Raw genomic sequence first — 22,849 nt, 5'->3', positions numbered from 1 at the left:
TGGGAGTATGGACCAAAGATCTTTATGGGACACAGAAGGTGGAAGGACTGGCTTCTGTAATTGCTTCTCCACAGGACATGAGCATTGACAGGCCCATTCATACCCTCAGCCTGTTTCTCTCTTTCCCTAGAGGGGTAGGACTCTGAGGAGGTGGGGTTCCAGGACATATTGGTGAGGTTGTCTGCCCATGGAAGTCAGGTTGATGTCATGGTAGCATCTGCAACACGGTGGCTGAAAAGCACTAAGATAGAAAGCAGAGCAAATTGTTTAATAACCAGGAACCTAAATGTAAGAATAGAGCACATGAGATTTGGGGTCTCCATGTTGGAAGAAGCTAGGAAGTCGTCTATTTTAGGTATATTCCAAGGGGCCCCTGACTTTACTAGTTTTTTTTTTTTTTGCTTGAGTCTGACAGCTAACATGCAGGTGGATTTCTGGGAAGCTGGTGTCAGAGTTGGGAATAGGACCAGAAAGCTGGATCTGGACAGAGAGAAGCTTCCAAATGTGGGAAAAGTCTATAAATAGCATTAGCTGTAAACCCCACTGATATTTTTACCAGGAAGATTCAAATTATGTCCTCACTGTGTGAGCTATTTATTTGTCTCTACATCTGATTTAAAGCTTTCCTGCCTGTTGTCGTTAAGGTCCACAAATTAATGCCTTTCAAAAATCCTTCATACTGTGTGTTTCTTTTCTTGAAACCTCTCAGAGCTTCCTTCCCCCCATTTCCTTTTTCCCCTCTTCCTTCTTCCCCCTACTCTTCTTTTTCTCCTTTCTCTCTTTTCCCTCTTTCCATCCTTCTTTATTTCTCTCTGTCTCCCATAAAGTTCTCTTCTTCCACAATTTGTTTGTCACTGTCCTTCTGGAGAGAGGAAGTTTTATCCAGATTATTTTGAGATTTTCTTAAAGACTACAGCCTTTATGCCCATTTAAGTTTCTCTACATCCCTGTTGTTTGAGGCGCTAAACTACAACTCTCAGTTGATGAGAACTTTTCTTGATTTCATTAGTTGTTCTCAGCTTTTCCTTTCTTAGTTTTTCCTCAGGGTAAGTCCTTTCATTTGGGATAGACAATTACTGGTAGTCTGTAAAATTCTTTGTCTTTCACCTCTTGCTTTTACCTCTTGCTTCCCTGCCATACAACCATTAACCTTGTATTCTATAGCAGCTGGTGCTTTCTCACCAATGTCTTATCATTTTCTGAGTTGGAAATGGTATTAATGTTATTTTCCTTATTATTCTTCTTTGGGTTCATTAATGTAATCCCTGCAAACAGTGATATAGCTTTCTCTCTGAGATTTTTAAAATTATCTTTATTTTATAGAGATGACCAGAAATTGAGAGGAAGGGGGGCTAAAGAAGGAAAGAGACAGAGACACCTGTAGCCCTGCTTCACCACTCTTGAATAGTATGGTTCCGTAGCCCCCATGTCCACTTGGTAGACTCCAAATTATATTCCTCCATGAGGATAATTTCTGGAACCATCCATTCCACCCCGGTTCCATGGCTGCCAGTTCTTAGCAACATCGCCCCGCCAGATATTCGTCAGGATGCGGCATCATCTAAGTTCATTTCCCACGTCTTCGCTCGACCGGACCTGCCAATCTACGCGGATATCTTCTCCCACCCTGTCCAACGCTTGACGTCTCGTCACCCAATCTGGTCCCCTACGCCTACACTGAACTTCTCTGTTCCAGTCTCTTGGAAACAGAGTTGGCAGTCAGCTGAGGTCAAGAACAAACACCTCATCACAGACCCCTGCAAGCGTCAACCCGGCTTTGACCTAGCACGTTATGACTGGGCCCTCCTCCATCGCTATCGAACAGGCCATGGCCGGTGCGCCGCTATGCTCCATCGCTGGGGAGCCAGAGACGACCCGAACTGCCCCTGCGGCTCCAGACAGACTATGACCCACATAGTCAACGACTGCCACCTCTCCAGATTCAAAGGAGGTCTCGAAACTTTACATCAGGCTCAACCTGACGCTGTTGACTGGCTACGGAAGAAGGGCAAACGCTAGAAGAAGACCACTCTTGAAGCTTCCCCCTCCACAGGTGGGGACTGGGGGCTTGAACTCAGGTCCTTGTGCACTGTAACATATGCACTCAACCAGGTGTGCCACCTCCTGGCCCTCCTGTCTTTGACTTTTAACTATATTTGTTTCTTGTTTTACAGTGTTAGTTTGGAATATGATAAGTGATAACAGGAATGCAGTTATATTTCAGTATGAGTTAGGAGATGGATTTTGCTGCTATAATGATTGAATTCTTTTAGTTGTAAGGGAGATTAGCTTCTGCTTATTGTGAGTTAAGGGCTTTCAATTAATTATGAATATAAGTTGATTTTTTTATAGAACGTTATTTTTGCATCTATTAAAGTAACACGGCTTTCCTTTATTATGTAAATGTGCACATTACCTTTCCAATCACTGAATGCCAGGAAGACAAACTCCAGGGGTATCTGGCATTCATTGGTGAGGAGCGAGCCAATGTACATGCTCTTCCTCCACCCACACTTTCAGCTTTTGAATATTCTCCTAGATCTATACACCTTCAGAGAACGAGTTTTGAATAACCTCATAGTAGTGACAAGATGCCTCTGCCTAAAATAATGCTTTACTTTCTGCAGAAATAAAAGCACACCTTGCTGAAAGTGATAGCACAAAGCCTCATCAATTTCTGCATTCATTCCTGCTTTATGTTTCTTCTGTCCGTTCATAACTCAGTGGCATCTTGAAATCCTGTCATCTCTACACTAAGGTATCATTATCCACACATCCTGGGTATATAAGTCATTGGTAAAAGTTATATTAAAAATAAACCCATTCAATATAAATAAGAACAACACCGGATGATATAGGTAATCATCAGACTCCTCTTTTATAAGCTGGTGACAAGGCTTTGCATGCTATGTAATCCTTTAATTCTTAATTACTCGCCTCTTATGTCCCTTTCAGATAACTTGTTCACTAAGTGATTTCTCTAGCTGACAGGTGACTTGAAATGTGTTCCAAAGAGGTTTGAACTTTGGGTGATCCTGCCTGGGTGAGGTTGCTTGATCATTATTGCTTCTTGTACCATTGCATGTGGGTATGCCAGGAAAGATATTGTTGACTATAAACCCCATTGATTAGATCTGATCTGAGGACCATATTCAGCTTAGGTACCTACGAGACCTCTGCATCCCTATAGCTTTCTGGTCTAACTTGGATCCACCTGCATATCAGATGTCAGGCTCAGGGAAAGAAAAAAAAAGACTAGTATAGTCATGGGCTCTTTGGAATACAACTAAAATAGGATTACTAACTATCTACAAAACAGAGACCCCCCCAACTCTTCATATGAACTTTTTCAGCCTTTAGGTTCATGATTAGTCAATAATTTTTTTTGGCTCTATATGTTAAATCTTTTTTCAGCCACCAGGTTCCAGATGCTAACATGATGCCAAATGGACTTCCCTGGACAGACGATCCCACAATTGTGTCCTGGAGCCCCGATTCCCCGGGATCCCACCCCACTAGGGAACAAGAGAAACAGGCTGGGAGTATGGATCGACCTGCCAACACCCATGTTCAGCAAGGAAACAATTACAGAAGCCAGACCTTCCACCTTCTGCATCCCATAATGACTTTGGGTCCATAGTCCCAGAAGGATAAAGAATAAGAAAGCTACCAGGGGAGGGGAGGGGATACGTAGTTCTGGTGGCGGGAATTGTGTGGAGTTGTACCCCTCTTATCCTATGGTTTTTGTCAGTGTTTCCTTTTTATATATAAAAAAAAGAATAGGAAAACTATCAGGGGAGAGATATGGAGTTCCAGTGGTGGGAATTATGTGGACTTGTACCCCTCTTATCCTATGGTCTTGCCAATGTTTCCATTTTATAAATAAAAACTTAAATAAATAAACAAAGAAATGGGAGTCTTCAAGACAGACTTCTCTGTAGTCAATGGATGAGATAATACCTACTGTTGTGCTACTCAGGTTGCTTGAGTACAAAGTGTTTGACAATTATGTATGTGTTCTGTGTCTATCAGAGCACCAAAGCAAATTCAAAATACTTTCTCAAAATGAGCATAACAATTTGTCATGAGGCCATAGCTTTGTCTATGGTTTCCGCTAGATTTTTGTATGCCATCTGTTCAGTCACAGAGAGTTTGAGTTCTGTTGGATCCACTGGTGGCCATAAATTGAAGATGGCTACCTGTTCTTTAGTACGTTTACAGAAAAGTATTCAAATTATGTGCTTCTTAATCTAAGATGATTTATTAAATTGCTTGATCAATAAAGAATTCAGAAGTAGTGACACACAGTTCTGAGTTTAACCTCTTAAATAACATTGACATTTCCTACTTGGGACCTTGAGAAGTGATTTCAGCAATTCAGTCCTGAAAGTTGTCTGCACATCAACAGTGTATTTTCACTCTCTACACATTCTTCCCAGTGCATTTTTTTTTGCCAATCTTTTTGATATAGGCCTTATGGGTGTAAAATTATATCTCATTGTACTGTTGATTCCATTTCCCCAGTAATGCATGAAGTTGAACATTGCTTTTTTTTTTTTTTTCATGAAAAACCTGAATCTGGGATTAAAGTGAAAAACTGACCACACATACAAAACAGAAGCTATAGCTTTTGGTTTCCAGTAAAACAGTGGATTTCTATATATTGACGGTTTAGTTTCCTGATGTCTATAAAAAAAGGCTTATGCATTTTTAATTTTCATATTAGAGGGAAAGTTCTTTTTATTTTTTTCCTGGAAGTTGAAGTTAAATTACTTGGACAATAAATATAAATGTATTTGTATACAGTGGTAAGATTGTACAGGGGTACATACATAAGTTTAAATAGGCTATAGTAAGAGTGGGGTATGGTCACTCACCATATATATTACTATGTATAAAAAGAACCTTCAAAAACATTTAGTTTTGGTGCTGGGGGGTAGCACACTGGGTTAAATACACATAGTACTAACTGCAAGGACACATGCAAGGATCCTGGTTTGAGGCCCAGGCTCCCTACCCGCAAGAAGGTTGCTTTGTGAGCGGTGAAGCAGGTGTGTAGGTATCTCTCTTTCTCCGCCTCTGTCTTCCTCTCAATTTCTCTCTGTCCTATCCAGCAATAACAATAACAGCAACAACAACAATAACCACAGCAACAACAATGAAAAAAAAAAGATGGCCCCCAGGAGCAGTAGATTCACAGTGCAGACACCGAGCCCCCAGAGATAAACCTGGAAGCAAAAAAGAAACATTTAGTTTCATTCTTCTTTGGGACATCTATGCAAATTTACCAAGAGAAGCCAGACATGCTTGTATGCAGTTAAAAATAATGCTATTTTTATTTTCATTATTTATAGCAAATGAGAACCCCAGGTGATGCACCTTCTAAGTCACCCACCCTGTCCAACGCTTGACGTCTCGTCACCCAATCTGGTCCCCTACGCCTACACTGAACTTCTCTGTTCCAGACTCTTGGAAACAGAGTTGGCAGTCAGCTGAGGTCAAGAACAAACACCTCATCACAGACCCCTGCAAGCGTCCACCCGGCTTTGACCTAGCACGTTATGATTGGGCCCTCCTCAATCGCTATCGAACAGGCCATGGCCGGTGCGCCGCTATGTTCCATTGCTGGGGAGCCAGAGATGACCCGAACTGCCCCTGCGGCTCCAGACAGACTATGACCCACATAGTCAACGACTGCCACCTCTCCAGATTCAAAGGAGGTCTCGAAACTTTACATCAGGCTCAACCTGACGCTGTTGACTGGCTACAGAAGAAGGGCAAACGCTAGAAGAAGAAGTCTGTTAGAAAAACCTAAATATTCATTTGTTGTTGTTGTTGTTGTTAGAGAATAAATTTAGGAGTTAGCTGTGAGTTGACTCCTTATCTCAGCTACTTTCAAATATGGTTTTGAAGGGTGTCCGTGTGTATGTAGCCAACATATTTCTTCAGAGTTCTTAGATATCTACTCCACTCAGCTGAAAGCAGAACCCTTTGCTTAAGTGCCCTCTTTGCAACTAAGAGGCCTTCAATTAGCAAAGAGCTCTTGCTTTAGCTTCCTGCTTTTACTCCATGGATCTAGCCCTGGTAACAGTGGTCATGGGCAAGTTTAAAAGAAAGGGTTGAGGGAATCGGGCTGCAGTGCAGCGGGTTAAGGGCACGTAGCTCAAAGCACAAGGACCAGCATACGGATCCTGGTTTGAGCCCAGGGCTCCTCATCTGCAGGGGAGTCGCCTCACAAGCGGTGAAGCAGGTCTTCAGGTGCCTGTCTTTCTCTCCCCCTCTGTATCTTCCCCTCCTCTCTCCATTTCTCTCTGTCCTATACAACAATGAAGACAACAATAATAACTACAACAATAAAACAAGGGCAATAAAAAGGGAATAAATAAATATTTAAAAAAATAGGGTAGGGGTATAGCATAATAGTTATGCAAAGAGACTTTTATGCCTGAGGCTCTCAAGTCCCAGGTTCAATCCCCCACACCACCATAAGCCAGAGCTGAACAATGCTCTGGTTTAAAAAATAATAATAATTGTTACTGTTTTCAACTATTACCTTGACAGCTCCCTTTCAGAGTTAGGGCATTCAAGATTCCCTCCCTCATTACTAAAATGACTTGTTAGTAAAAATGTGTTTTGTGAAAGACTTTACTTTTTTCAGGACTAGTATCAGTTTAGTCCTCCAGAAGGAGATGGGAAGGAATCACCCCACTTCTGTTTTCATATCATAGACAGGCATCCTTTTCCATGTTCAGCATATCTATTTCAATGCTTTTGAGTGGGAGAGGTTTATTGGTGAGTAGGGCTGTTGGAAACAGATAAAAGACTTAAAGATAAAATGACAATCTTTCTCCTGTTTAAAAAAGAGAATGCAGGAAAGATTTTGTATTCCTTCTATTAGAACGCATAATTGAATGCCATTAAGAAATGAGATATTTACTAGTCATTGAGTTATTGGATACAATTTAGTCACAGTATACTTATCCATTACTCAGTTCTCTCACAAATATGGAAATTAGCTAAGGAAATGTCAAATTTATCTCTTGTAGTGACTCAATTGTGAAAATAGGAGACTTGGGCCAAAGAGTTTCATTTTAGGAACAACTATTCTGCTTGTCTACAAAGAGTACAGAATTTAATATTTTAAAACTACAGGATGTTTAAATTATGGATTAGTTACCAAGCTATATTTGAATTATATTTCAGAATTATTTTGCTTGTGTTCAAATTATAAGAATTTCTTGTATTGTTATGTTCAACAGCTCTTAAAAATTACATTTTGACTTTTGTGTTTGGAGAAAAATGAGAATGTAAAAACAGAAATAAGATGGAAAGGGGGTATACTGTGAAAAGAAACAAGTATCCTTATATGTATCTTACAAAGTTATTTGGATCAGGTAACATTTACACAATTTTTTTAAACAAATCTAAATTTTAAATGATTTAATGAAATTTTTTTTTTACCAACATTACAGTACAAAAATAAACTTACTACTTTTATGTCTAAATGAGAATACGGAGACTTTCTCATCTAAAGAGAAATTTTCATTTTATTTATTTTTGCCTCCAGAGTTATCACTGTTGCTTGGTGCTGGCACTACCAATCCACTGCTCCTGCAGCCATTATTTCTACTTCTTTTCTTTTTCTTGCTCTTTTTCTTGTTCTTCTTGATAGGACAAAGAGAAATTGAGAGAGGAAGGGAAGATAGAGAGGGAGAAAGAACGACACCTGCAGACCTGCTTCACCGCTTGTGAGCCCCCACCCGCCTCCCCCTTGCAGGCAGGGAGCTGAAGCTCAAACCCGAATCCTTCATACTATGTGCGCTTAACCTGGTGCATCACTGCCCAACCCCCTAAAAAGCAATTTTTATAAATATTACAATTTAAATAAAAAAGTTAGACATGAATAAAAATAACAAGTGTGGATAAAATAGTTTACCCCAGCTGAGGCACAATTTCTATAAGATGCTGTTTTATTTATGACAGTGATTTTCTGTGCTAGTCTTAAATGTAGCAGAAAAGTTCCTTTGAGATGATCAACTAGATTCTGTTTGAATATCCTTTACTCATAAAACTGAAGTATATGTCTCTAAATCTGTGCCTATTATGTTTTGATCCCTGCCTCTTCCAAATTATTCTTACAGTAATCACCATAGTTCTTGACAGTCTTAGATACAGGTTAATTACTTTTTGTCAGGTTAATGTATTCAATTCTCTATATTCCACATATGGGTGAAACCATTCTGTAGTTGTCCTTTACCTGCTTACTTACTTCACTATGCAAAATCTTCTCCAGTTCCATCTATTTTCTCCCAAAGGACACAAAACTATCTCCTCTTATTGATAGTAGTTGAGTACTTGTAATTTAAGGAAATATAAAACCAAGAAAGAGTTGAAAGGAAAAGTATTCCAAATGACCTGAGTAGTTAGATTAGGTAATAGAGAGATCATTCTAAATGGAAGCTGATATAGAAGTCAGTTACCTTTTATATTAAGTGTATTTTTCAGATTCTCTTTGATATGGATGAGTCAGAGAGTCTGAGAATAGTTAACCTTTCAGATAAATAATGGAACGAAATAAAAGCATGATGCCCAGTTGTCCATCTCATACATGCTTGGAAAGTTGCAAACACTTGTAGTGAACAGAAATCTCCTATTTAGGACTTCTGTTTCAATAAATAGAAGGGTATTTTTATGGTCCAATAAAAACTGATAGTTGTGAAAGTCTAGAAGTTCAGTTTTCAACCCTTTCTTTATAAAATGTTGTTTTGAACTATCTTATGCCCATCACCTTACCTTGTTCATGAATATTGACTCAACTAGACATGCTGGGTAATGACCTCAAATTTATCATTATTTGTCTGGCTTTCATTTATATTTTTTTTCCCCAAGGATGGCAGAAGAATAAGGAGAAGTGGTGGACTAGGTGACAGATGAAGGTTTATTTTGTATCCATTGTATCCAGGCTTTTCTGTATTTGAGACAATTGAAATTGAAGGACTTTTAATTCTTAATTCATCTTGTGTTTTTAATGCTTGAAGTTATGCTTAACTTTGGTCCTCTCACTTCTATAAAATATTTTCAAAGTGTAGATGGGATATTGCCATACATTTAATTTTTATTTTTATAACGGAATTGAAAGACTTATTTGTCTTTTTATGTTTTAGTATTTATTTATTTATTTAGTATTAGATATAGGCAGAGATACTGAGAATAGAGTAGGAGATAGAGAGGGAAAGAGACAGAGAGCCATCTGCAGCCCTTCACCACTCATGAAACTTTACCCCTGCAGGTGGGGACCAGGGGCTTGAACCTGTGTCCTTTCACACTGTAATGTGTGTGCTTAACCAGGCACCCTGCTGCTTGGCCCCCATTTAAGAATGTTTTTTATCAGACATCTACAACAAGGAAATGAGAAACTCTACCTATGTGCCAACAACCATACATAAACTATTAACCCTTCAATAAAAAGTAAAACACATATTATGAATCCTTATCATCTTACTTTTCTTTAGTCATTATACTTTCTTTTTTTTTCCTTATTGGGGGATTAATGGTTTATAGTCAATAGTAAAATATTGTAGTTTGTACGTGTGTAATATTTCTCAGTTTTCTACATAACAGTTCAACGCCCCTCTAGATCCTCCTCTGCCACCATGTTCCAGGACCTGAACCCCCCAACCCCCCACCCCAGAGTCTTTTACTTTGGTACAATACACCAAACCCAGTCCAAGGCCTGCTTTGTGTTTTCTTATTTTTCAACTTCTTCTCCCTTATTAGTATTATTATTAGTGATTTAATACTAATCAACGAGATTGTGGGATAAGAGGGGTACAATTCCATACAATTCCCACCACTGTATTTTCTATACCTAATAATGACAGAATGGGAAGATAGAACTTAGTAGTTATCCATGTTACATCTATCATTCTAAACAGTCACTTTCTTTCATATGTAAACTTTCTAGTTTAAGGCATTATTTATTCTTTGTGTGTGTGTGTTTTCCCTTGTGTTCTTATTTTTCTTCTTTTATTTTTTTGATTCTTTTTTTATTAGTGATTTAATAATGACAGACAAGATTGTGGGATAAGAGGGGTACAATTCCATACAATTCCAAAACCAGAGTTCCGTATTCCATCCACTCCAGTGGAATTTTCCATATTATTTTTTATTTTATTTAAATTATTCCTAAGACCATTTATAAAAGAAATATCACATTGTAACATTACATCAAATGCAAGTATTAAACTGCAATGCCAAGTTGGCAAGCCAGGTGATAGTACAGCCAGTAGAATGCTGAGGTTATTATGTGAAAGAATTGAGGTTTAGTTCTCTGGTCCTCACCTGTATGTGTCTGGGGGCTTCATGAGCAGTGAAACAATGCTGCAGGTGTCTCTTTTTTATTTCTCCATTTCTCTCACTCTCTATCAGAAAAAATGGCCACTGGGAGTAGTAGCACTGCTGTAGTGCAGACACCAGTCCCCTAGCAATAACTTTGGTGGCCAAAAAAGAGAAGAAAAAATAAAGAGCCGTGTGGTGGCTCACATGGTTGAATGCACATGGCTGAGTACACATGTTATGATGCACAAGGACCTGGGTTAGAGCTCCCAGTCCCCACCTGCAGGGGAAAGCTTTGCAAGTGGTGAAGCAGTATTTCAGGTATTTCTCTATCTCTCTCCCTCTCCATCACCTACTTCCCTCTCAATTGCTGACTGTCTCTATCCAATAAATAAATAAAGATAAAACAAAAAAATTAAAAGAAAAAGTAAAATTAGAGTGATGTGCATGTTTTTGTTAATCTACTACTGATAACAATTATGTTAAATATGTTTGTTTCCTACATTATAGGATCTTAATTTTTAAAAATTTTTTATTTATAAAAAGGAAACATTGACAAAACCATAGGATAACGGGTACAGCTTCGCAAAATTCTCACCACCAGATCTCTGTATCCCATCCCGTCCACTCATAGCTTTCCTATTCTTTAACCCTCTGGGAGTATGAACCCAAGATCATTGTTTAATTTTTGGACCATCAATGTAGGCCGATCAAGACTGAGAGAAGGTCCTGTGAAATATGTGGAGAGATTAACTGGGACCAGTTTTTCTCCAGTATACCTTTTGGAAATGAGACAACCTCTTTTGAATGTAACCAGTGTGTAAGGATTGTGTAGTCTTGTATTTCTGAATCCATAGTTACATGGCTTCAGCTATGTTCACCTGTTCTAAAACCTCAGACTCTTCCAAAAGGATTTCATTGCCTCAGAGACTGGTTCACTTACTAATGGCCTATTTAGTCAATAGCAGACCACCTCATCATCTGAAGCCCTAGTTAGGGAATCCTTGGATTCCCACACAAATATGATGAGTCTAGACCTCTGGTAGGTCCCCTTCTCTTCCATTAATGGTCACTTCCATCTGGAACATCAGCATAAGCCCTCTTGTGGGCTTCTCTGGGACCTTGCTCTCACTATAAAGTAGCAGTGAGAGGGACTGGCCCACTCTCCAGACTGAGTCTGTGTCACCCTCCCCTGATACTCGAGGAAAACTGCTCCTGAAATGAGTGCAGCCTAGAATGATCCTAGATGTGACCATGAACTTTGAGCTCAGATGAAAAGGGAATTAGAGGTTTCATAGGCTCCTGTGATCAATATAAATAAATATAGGCCCTGGGTCAGGTGGAAGAGGTAAACAGTTAATTTTATTCCTAGATTTTCTTAAGATTGGGAGCTACTCTCTGTCATAATCCAACTTTATAGCCCATTTATAACTCTGACACCATCTTCTCAGACAATATTTTTGTTCAACTCTGTGTTAGTTATCAAACTCAAACAAAAACCATGATAGTCGTAAACCTCTAGGAACATACCTAATATTTATAAAGACTTTCACACCTTTTTTCCACCCTAAGATTCTTATCATCTGCTCTATTCCTACTTTTTGGTTCCTGTTCATTAATTCCCCCCCCCCTCCCTGCTTTATATCTTACCATGTTTCAGTCACTACATTGCAGATGCTATCATGATTCCATCCTGAATAACCTGGGCAGATTATCTCAGCAATGTGTCCCAGGACACTGCCTCTCCAGAGCTACATCCAACTAGGGAAAGATAGAAATAAGCTGGGGGTATGGATCAACTTGCCAATGCCTATGTCTAGCAGAGAAGCCATTACAGAAGTCAGAATTCCCACCTTCTGCATCCCATAAAGAATTTTGGTACATATTCCCAGAGGGGGAGAAATGGTAAGGGAAGATGACTAGCAGGCTCTGAACTCCAACTCCATCAGGACCCAGAGAGAGAAGAGAAAAAAAGGAGAGACATTTGAATGTAGTAATAGGTATATGTGTGACTTGGAAAGGAAGAGAAGATGGGACCATAAAAAAGAGCAACTAAATACATATATAAATAGATAGCTGTAGAAATAATAGTCAACCCATATCTGCAACCTTAGGAGAAATTGCTATAGCCTCCAATGGAGGGATTTGGGATACAGAACTCTGGTGGTGGAAACAGTGCAGAGTTGTTCTTCAGTTATCTTGTAGTTTTGTAAAGCAATCTTACATCACTAATAAACTTAGAATATATATACTGGAAAGAGAGGAACAGAATAGAGGTGATTTGGGCATTCTGAGGCATGATGGTAGAAAAGGACCAAATTTGGGAGTGAGAAGGTTTTGGAGACACCCATTACAGGCAGATGAAAAATTGTACCCATGTATTAACAACTGTACTATGAACTATTAACACTAATAAAGTGGGGCCGGGTGGTGGGACACCTGGTTGAGTGCACTTGTTACAATGCACAAGGACCCAGGTTCGAACCCCTAGTCCCCACCTGCAGGGGGAATCTTTGTGAGTAGTGAAGCAGTGCTACAAGTGTCTCTCTGTCTCTCTCCCTCTCTGCCTCCCCTTCTCAATTTCTGGCTGTTTCTATCCAATAAATAAATAAATAAAGATAATAAAATAAAAAACAATTAAAAAACATTAAAAAAGTGATATAAACAAACAATCCAAAAAAGGGTTCCATTGCCTCAGTTTGCAATACTTAGCATAATACCCTAAGTAAGGCAGTTGGCCTGTATTCTCAAGCAATATTTTCACAATAAAGTTTGCTTCCGTAAGAGTATAATGACATCATCTCCCACTCAATAATTAGGATTCACCTGCATATCAGATTTCAGGCTCAATTAAAAAAAACAACCACCAGTATAGCTACAGGCCCTTTGAAATATAACTAAAATATGCCCACTATCTACCTACAAAATGGAACCCCCTCCTCCCCACACTTCATCTGCACTATTCTAGCCTTTAGGTCCATGATTGTTCAACAATTTGTTTGGCTTTGTATATTAACTCTCTTTTCAGCCACCAGGTTCCAGATGCTAGCAGGATGCCGACCAGACTTCCCTGGACAGACGACCCCACCAATGTGACTTGGAGCTCTGCTTCCCCAAAGCCCTTCCCCACTAGGGAAAGAGAGAGACAGGCTGGGAGTATGGATCGACCTGTCAATGCTCATGCTCAGCGGGGAAGCAATCACAGAAGCCAGACCTTCCACCTTCTGCATCCCACACTGACCTTGGGTCCATACTCCCATAGGGATAAAGAATAGGAAAGCTATCAGGGCAGGGGATGGGATACGGAGTTCTGGTGGTGGGAACTGTGCAAAGCTGTACCCTTGTTATCCTATGGTTTTGTCAATGTTTCCTTTCTATAAATAAAAAATTTTTTTTAAAGAGTATAACTTATGTAGCTGAGTGTCATTTTTGCATTCTTTACCCAATTAATCCACCATATTTTAACTTCACAGATTAGAATGAAAGGCTGAATAGTCAAAGCGCCTTATAATCATGACTCAGTCTTTCAACAGGTTGCTTTTAACAAGAACCTATGCCACTAGACAGAAACAGAATGATCTGTTGTGCATCCATACGCGCTCAGCATGCAACCAGGTTGAACTGTCCTTTTTGCTTCCTTTCCTACAGATAAAGAGGGTGGGAGGTAGTAGATCGAGGAGAGAAACATCTGTGTGGTCCGAAATGGGCTGTAAATATAAAATGACTACAGCGGCTGGGAATACAAAATTGGCCTTTTAAGCTACTGGTGACTTCGCATCCCTGCTGAGCTCCTGGAAGTCAGAGAGAGGGAGTCTCCAGTTACCAGTCCTGACAAATATCGACAGCCTTGGTAATTTCATGGAGTTAATATCTATGGGTTTACAGGAGGCAGCCTAGAAATTATAATCATTTGGTACACTGTTGGTTTTATAGGAAATCCTATAAACTATTATAAATATTGTTTGGGGTGTGTGTGTGTGTGTGTGTGTGTGTGTGTGTGTGTGTGTGTTTTGTGGAAGGCACTTGTTGAAAATTAAGTGCTTAGTCACAGAAACATCTGGGAAAGAGTGTGGATGACTCAGAGCAAACTCATCACCACTAATGAAATTTAAAAAGCGCAGCTTCCTGGAGGTGAGTCATGAACATGGCTCTCTTGCACAAAGAGCAGGGGTCTCAGGCACTACTCAGCATCCTTCACCCACTCTCTCTCTCCATCCTACCTTCCCCCAATGTCATTTGGATAGTTTTTTTTTCAGCCATTCCTCACAGAAAAACACTCAATTTAAATCATAACATTCTGTTGCTTGCATTAATGACTAAAGACTCCCCCTCATAATAACCACAATCATAACATTGTCTTTCTTCTTTATCTTTTCTCCTTCCTTCTTTCTTCCTCCCAAATGATATTGATAAAAATATGAAATACCCATTTTAGACTGTTGCTTTGCCCAGGAATTCAAGAAAATAACTGAGACACAACCATCTGAACTTTTAACAGCTAAAGCTTGATTATTAACCTTGCTAATCTCAATCAAAATTAATGAAAATCTTTATTACTGCCTTATCTAATCTATAATTTCCAACATGATGGTTAATATTTACAATTAGTTGACTACATTCTTTTTTAAATTAAATAACATAGCAAATTGCATAAATGTGTCTCTTGGAAACTCTTGCCCTAGATATGCTTTTAATTATACTGTATTCCTGGCTTGGCAGTGTTCAGACTATGTATAAATCAAAGAATTTCTGGTAAAGGATTAGTGCGCTTATATCTCTAAGAGTTTTTTTTTCTCTTTTCCTTTTTTTACAACCTTCCCACTAGTTGACACCAAATGAATCTTTGATGTACATATAAAGTTTCACTTTTACTTTAATGCCTCAGTTTATGATCTATTTTGCAGATTGAGAATAATGCTCTGGGTTGGAAAAAATGGTTCTTTCTAGAGAGAAAAAATATCCCCCAACCTGAAGCAGCTGTTTGGAAATTATTTCCTCACTTGAAAAATAGCCACCCGAGGAAGATGGCTCCTGAAATTGGGGCACCTTGGAATGTTCCTACTCATGACCACAGAATGTGAGCTCACATCTACAGGGATGCAGAGGTCACAGAGGCTCCTAAGTTGAATATAGGCCCCAGATCAGATCAAATTGATGGGGTTTTCAGTCAACAATATGTATACCCATTTCCCATATTAGGGAGCTACTCTCTTCCCTGATCCAGCTTTCTGGTCTTTTTTCCAGCCATGACATCATCTCCCCAGACAATAACTTGAATCCACCTGCATATCAGATGTTGGACTCAGAAAAACAAAACAAAACAAAACAAAGCAAAGCAAAACTAGTATAGTCATGGGCTTTTTGGAATATAAATAAGATAGGCCTACTAACTGTCTATAAAATGGAGGACCCCCCCTTCCCCCAACTCATCATCAGAACTATTCCAGCCTTTAGGGTCATGATTGGTTAACAATTTTTTTGGCCTTATATAACTCTTTTCAGCCTCCATGTTCCAGTTGCTAAAATGATGCCAAAACAGAGTTCCCTGGGCAGACGACCCCACCTTGTATACTGGAGCCTCACCTCTGCAGAGCCCTGCCCCACCAGAGAAAGAGAGAGACAAGCTAGGAGTATAGATCGACCTGCCAACACCCATGTTCAGCGAGGAAGCAATTATAGAAGCCAGACCTTCTACCTTCTGCATCCCACAATGACCCTGGGTCCATACTCCCAGAGGGTTAAAGAATAGAAAAGCTATCAGGGGAGGGGATGGAATACAGAATTCTGGTGGTGGGAATTGTGTGGAGTTGTATCCCTCTTATCCTATGGTTTTAGTCAGTGTTTCCTTTTTTATAAATAAAAATTTTTTTTAAAAGAAAAAGAGCTTTAGAAAACATTAGATTCTCTTTCAAATGGTCTTTCCAAGCCAGTTTCACACTAAGAATATCCTTATCCAGGATTGGCAATGCTTCAATATTAGATACACAAAGTACTTCTCAGACATGACAGTTTCTACTAACCAATGATATGTAAGAAGTCTGAATCATTTTCTAGGTGTTGCCCGGTGTTGGGAAGGTTGACTGATGCATGTCTTCAAGATCCATTGTGTCCAGATTAAAATATAAAATAAACAGTCAGGTAGGTGACTCCCTGGCCACAGTGTAGGACTTGTATGTGTGAATTTATAGGTTTAATACCCAACACTGAGCAGTAACAGAGCAGTAATCTTTCTCTGTCACTCTCTTTTCATCTCTTCCTACCTTTCTCTCTCTCATAGGGTAAATAAATCTTTAAAAATCTAGAATGTATTAAAACAACATAACTCTGTCTCTAAATTCTAGCAATGTACCATTAATTCGTAAAAACAAACATAAAAATGTGTAAGAAAGTTTTAAAACTTCTGATAAGTCTTCTATTGGAAGCATAAAGAACAGTAGCTTGGTTAGAATTTTTATTCAGGTAATGTTTTACAACACTATTAAAAAAAATGACAGGACTGAGGCAGAAGAAATTCTAGATTGAATCTCCAGCACCATTATATGCCAGAACCGACCAATGCTGTTGTTAAAACTATAATGATAAGATGCAAATAAATGAATAAAATGAAAACACAACTGAAGTGTGTATTTGATCATACTTCAGTACAAATAAGACCCTTATGGGCTGTAAAGATAGCTCACGTGGATAGTATATTACTTGGCGAGACACCCGGCCCACTTTTGAGCCCAGTCCTCACCATATTGAAGGAAGCTTGGTGCTGGACTCACTTCCCTCCATCCCCACTCCTGCTTCTCTGCCTTTATAAAAAAATATGAAAAATAAAGATAAAGTAAAACCATTCTGCATTTATCATAATTAGAGTAATTCTTCAGTGTTGACTGCTTACCCAGTGCTGTGGTACTTTTGCTGGTATAATTGCCCTTGCATTTAAAACTGAGGTAGACTCCTTCAGGGGATTTGCAGATTTCTGCCTTCTGCTTTTTACCTTTTGTTCTCTTTTGGATTTATCCAAGTGCATCTTGGTTTAGACCCAAGAATACTTAGGGAGCCAGACCACTGTACTTCAGAACATGAACCACAGGCTTAAAATGGAGATCTTATTTGCATCTTTCTTTTTTTCCTTTTTTAAAAGTGTTTATTTTTTTAGTTATCTTTATTTATTGGCTAGAGACAGTCAGAAATCGAGAGGGTAGGGGAAATAGGGAGAGAGAAAGAGAGACACCTGCAGCCCTACTTCACCACTTGCAAAGCTTTCCTTCTGCAGGTGGGGACCGGGGGTTCGAACCCGGATCCTTGTGCATTGTAACATGTGCGCTCTACCAGGTGCGCCACCGCCCGGTCCCCATATCTTACTTTTTGACAACATTTTATTTTTATGATTTTCGACCCACTGAACAAGATGGTGGCAATCACTGGCATTTTCAATAACACTATTCTGGAATAACTAAGAGAAAAAACTGGTGGTGAACTTTGAGATTTAAAATTGATCAGTTATTATTTTTAATATCATGTTACATGAATTTGATAATTTATAAACCACTGATTTGTTTCATGCCATGTGTTCAACATTGTTATACTATGAGTAAAGTACAGGGGATACAAAAATGAATATTGAATGATGTGCTCTTTGACATTAAAAAGCATAATGTTAGGGGGGGGTGAAAAAAAAGATGGATATGAGAGGAGAGAGAGAAGAAGAAGAGGAGGAGGAGAAGGGAGAAGAGGAGGTGGAGAAGGGAGAGGAGGAGGAGGAGAAGGGAGAAGAGGAGGGGGAGAAGGGAGAGGAGGAGGGGGAGGAGGAGGAGGAGGAGGAGAGAATTCAAGTTCTCAACTCTGAAATATTTCAGAAGGAGTTATAGGACTTTAGGAATTTTAATCAAGGAATATGATCTCATTTACAAATATAAGAAATGACTCTTGGAAAAAATAATGTTTGAACTGAGAAAAGAGAGGTGGATTAAGAATCAAAATGCTGGGCTAGTCCAGGAAGAGTATTACAAAGATGGCATCAAACAGTATGCCAGCGAGAAAGCACAGAGCTAAAGAATAAGCCAGAGCATGATGGAAGGATTTAAGGTGAGATCCAGATGTTGCACCTCTCCAGAGGTTAAAGCATTTTGTTCTGGTCTTAAAAATAATGGTTATTAAAAAGAAGGGTTTTAATTAAATAGAGGAGGGTGACATGGTGAGGTAGAATTTTTTTTGCAACATAACTTTTTTTTTTGTAATTTTTATTTATGCATTATTGGATAGAGACAGAGAGAATCTGAGAGGGGAGATAGGAAAAGAGACACCTGCAGCCCTTGCTTCACCACTTGTGAAGCTTCCCCCCTACAGGTGGGGACCAGGGGCTTGAACCTGGATCCCTGTGTGCTATAATTTGTGCACTTAACCAGGTGTGCCACTGCCTGGTCCCACCATCTTATTTTTATTTTATTTTATTTATTTTTTAATATTTATTTTATTTATTTATTCCCTTGTTGTCCTTGTTGCCCTTGTTGCTTTATTGTTGTAGTTATTATTGTTGTTGTCATTGTTGGATAGGACAGAGAGAAATGGAGAGAGGAGGGGAAGACAGAGAGGAGGAGAGAAAGATAGACACCTGCAGACCTGCTTCACTACCTGTGAAGCAACTCCCCTGCAGGTGGGGAGCCGGGGCTCGAACCGGGATCCTTATGCTGGTCCTTGTGCTTTGCGCCACCTGTGCTTAACCCGCTGTGCTACAGCCCAACTCCCTTTTTATTTTATTTTTAAATTTTTATTTTTATTTATAAAAAGAAAAAATTGACTAAACCATAGGATAAGAAGGGTACAACTCCACACAATTCCCACCACCAGAACTCCCTGTCCCATCCCCTCTCCTGATAGCTTTCCTATTCTTTAACCCTCTGGGAGTATGGACCCAGGGTCATTGTGGGATGCAGAAGGTGGAAGGTCTGACTTCTGTTAATTGCTTCCCCGCTGAACATGGGTGTTGACAGGTTGATCTATACTCCCAGCCTGTCTGTCTCTTTCCCCAGAGGGAAAGGGCTCTGGGGAAGCAGGGCTCCAGGACACATTTTCTGTCCAGGCAAGTCTGGTTGGCATCATGCTAGCATCTGGTGACTGAAAAGAGAGTTAATATACAAAGCCAAACAAATTGTTGACCAGTCATGAACCTAAAAGCTGGAATAGTGCAGAGGAAGAGTTGGGGGCGGGGGGTCCTCCATTTTGTAGATAGCTAGTAGGAATATTTTAGTTAAATTCCAAAGGGCCTGTGGCTATGCTAGTTCCCCCCCCCCCCCAGCCTGAAGTCTGATATGCAGATGGATCCAAGTTATTATCTGGGGAGATGATGTCATGGCTGGAAAAAGGACCAGAAACTGGATCAGGGAAGAGAGTAGCTCCCTAATATAGGAAAGGGGTATAAATATTGTTGACTGTAAACCCCATCGATTTGAACAACATCACTTTTGAGAGAAGGAACCCTGTCAATGGTTTTAAAACAATGGTTGAGTTGAAAGGCAATTTGTTGTAGCCACTAATCTAGTCCATTCAGTGGTCCATGCTCTATTAAGCATAAAAATGAGACACAGCAGTTTTAGTTTCTCTTTCTACTCCCTTCACACAAGTCCTAACTGATCTCTTTTTGAAAAATATTTATTTATTTATCCATGTAGTTAATTATTTATGAGGGAGAGAGAATGAGAGAGGAGGGAGGAAGGAAAGACCAAAGAACTCCACACCTCTGGCATAAAGTGATTCCACAGATTGAACCTGAAGCCTCAGGCATGCAAGTTAGTGCTCGAACAGGTTGAGCTCTTTCTCAAGTTCTGATCTGATTTCCCCCCCATTTCTTTGAACAGACCTAAATTTACTGGACACTTTCAAGCATTTTATCCCATCCTTGGTGTGATCATTGGAAGCATCAGTCTCTTGTTATATTTAGGCTCACCTCCTTCCTTTACATTTCAGTCAGGTTTTGGTTGAAGGTTTCCCTTAGTCATGACAACAGACACTGTGCTTTCAACATCTCTGATTTACATTAGTCCTTCTGCCTTTGGTATTCTGAGAATGAAGAGATAAGATTCAGAGAAAAAGGATCAATATTTAATCCTACCTTCCCCCCTGACTCTGTTTTTTTAAATCCCACATATGAATGAGTGGTAGAATATAATCTTGTCCCCCTGAGACAGGAACTGTCTCTTAAAATGGTATTACCTCAATAAAAAAATGCAGTAGAAACAAAGAATTAACTGATACATAAAAGGGACCAAATGCTTTTACTCCTAGGTGATGATGTATCATCCTCTTCTGGTCATTATTGTCTGTTTGGTGAATTTAAACCAACCTACCAAAGATAATCACTTTGGTGTGGATTTTTAAATGGAACACTGGGGAATTCTTTACCTAGCATCTGAGTGCCTCTTCCTTGTCACAACTTTCCTGCTCATATTCCCTACTGCAGCTATGTCCCACCCATACCTTTTTGTTTTTCCTTGTCCTTTAGGTGGTACTTGTTAGACGACTCACCTCCCTTCTGCCACAACTTCCATGGTGTTTATTGCGCCCATGGGACACTTACTCAACTGTGCTCAAACAGATGTGGGAAACAAGGCTGTTTCCTAGCTGTATCGCTAAGTTGAGAACTCTTTCCTTTTCTTTTTCTTCTCTACCTAGATGGTCATCAAAAGCAGATAAAGATGTCTACCAGAAAAAAAAAAAAGAAGTTAATGAGAAGGTTTTTGCCAGTCTCTTTTTATTTTATTATTATTTATTATTGGATAGAGACAGAGACATTGAGAGGGGAGGAGGACACAGAGAAGGAAAGAGACAGAGACCTGTAGCCTTATCTCATCACTGGTGACACTCCCCCCCTGTAGGTGGGGACCAGGGGCTTGAACCTGGGTCCTTGTGCATTGTAATGTGTGTGTTTAACCAGGTGCACCACCACCTGGCCCCATTTCCTCCAGTCTCATCATCTGAATTTCTGAAGTGTGTTGGTGGGGTGACCAATGGCTCAAAAACTACAAATCACACCTTGAATCATACTTTCTACTATTCTCTTAGTTGGAAGGAGACAGTAGAAACACGGGAGGAGGCTAGTTATCTAGTGATAGCCCTGGTGACAACAAAGAAAAAATTCAATAATTCTGATAGAGGTGATTCAAAACTAAGAGATCTGAGAACACTTTTGCCATTGCAAATACACATCTGCCTCATAAAATCATCACCACCACCATCATCATTATCATTATTTTTACTGGAAAACTGCTCAGATCTTGGTGGTGCCAGGACTTGAACCTAGGACCTTGGAGTTACAGGCATTAAAGAATTTTGCATAAACATTATATTATCGCCTTATCCCAATTGTTTTCTTTTTCATTTGTTTTAAAGTTTTACTTATTTATTTATTTATTTATTAGGTAGAGACAGTCAGAAATAAAGAGGGAGAGAGACAGAGAGATACCTACAATATTACTGCTTACCACTTGCAAAGCTTTCCCCTTGCAGGTGGGGACCAGGGACGTGAACTGTTTTCCCTGAGCATTGCAGCAAGCACTCAACCAGGTGTGCCACCACCCAGCCCCCCATTTGTTGTTTTCTGACATGCATCTATGTCTCTGTCTCTCTCTATCACTGAAAAAGTACACCCATGAATGATGATAACAGTGCGTAAATCTAACACTTTGCTTACAACTTCTATCACACCAAGTACGAATTTACCTTTTGCAACACAGGAGTGGAGGATGAGTTTCCTTCACAAAGGCCTTTGTGCTTGTCAAATCGTATTCCCCCCTGGCGGAATTGCTCACCATGGACTCAGGACAACCTCTACAAAGCAGCGACACCTGTGATCAGTTGGGAGGCTTGAAGTTGTTCATGTGGTAAATTGCAAGTCCAGAGTACGCGAAGCCCAGTCAAGTAGTGGGAACGTTAGCTTGAAGAGCTGTGTTGTCTGGTGAGTATGTCCTGATGCATTTTTTAAAAAATTATTTATTTATTTATTCCCTTTTGTTGCCCTTTTTATTGTTGTAGTTATTATTGTTGTTATCGTTGTTGGAGGACAGAGAGAAATGGAGAGAGGAGGGGAAGACAGAGAGGGGGAGAGAAAGATAGATACCTGCAGACCTGCTTCACTGCCTGTGAAGTGACTCCCCTGCAGGTGGGGAGCCACGGGCTTGAACCTAGATCCTTATGTAGGTCCTTGCCCTTTGCGCCACGTGTGCTTAACCCACAGTGCCCAACTCCCGACCTGATGCATTATTAATAATCTTCTCTTTCACTGGGAAAGAAACATCTTACTTCAGTCTAATCAATATTATGCAGGAGTCCTTGGAGACTCTGTGCTCTTTGCTTAGGAACGCACTTACATTTTAATTTGCATGTTTAAGTGATTTTTAGAACTCCAAGGATATGGATGGCTTTATATTGTAGGTCTATTGTTCCTCTCCCTTACTGTTAAAAAGCACTCAGGATAGCAAGTAGTTATTTACTTCAGTGGTTTTCACACTTTTTGTAGAGAGGCAGAGAA

General features: G+C 39.7%; 1 long non-coding RNA gene across 1 annotated transcript in view; it reads left to right on the top strand.

The window, feature by feature from the left end:
• Positions 1 to 13,706, top strand: part of LOC132542659 (uncharacterized) — a 34,168-nt gene extending 20,462 nt beyond the window's left edge. The window contains exon 3 of the long non-coding RNA XR_009553624.1: positions 13,364 to 13,706. This is a non-coding gene — a long non-coding RNA (uncharacterized LOC132542659). The remainder of the gene's footprint in view (positions 1 to 13,363) is intronic.
• The last annotated feature ends 9,143 nt before the right edge of the window (positions 13,707 to 22,849 follow it).

This window comes from Erinaceus europaeus, chromosome 13, assembly GCF_950295315.1.
Source record: "Erinaceus europaeus chromosome 13, mEriEur2.1, whole genome shotgun sequence".
Lineage (NCBI taxonomy): Eukaryota > Metazoa > Chordata > Mammalia > Eulipotyphla > Erinaceidae > Erinaceus > Erinaceus europaeus.
The sequence above is the reverse complement of the archived record's forward strand: the minus strand, read 5'-3'. Positions and strand labels throughout refer to the sequence as shown.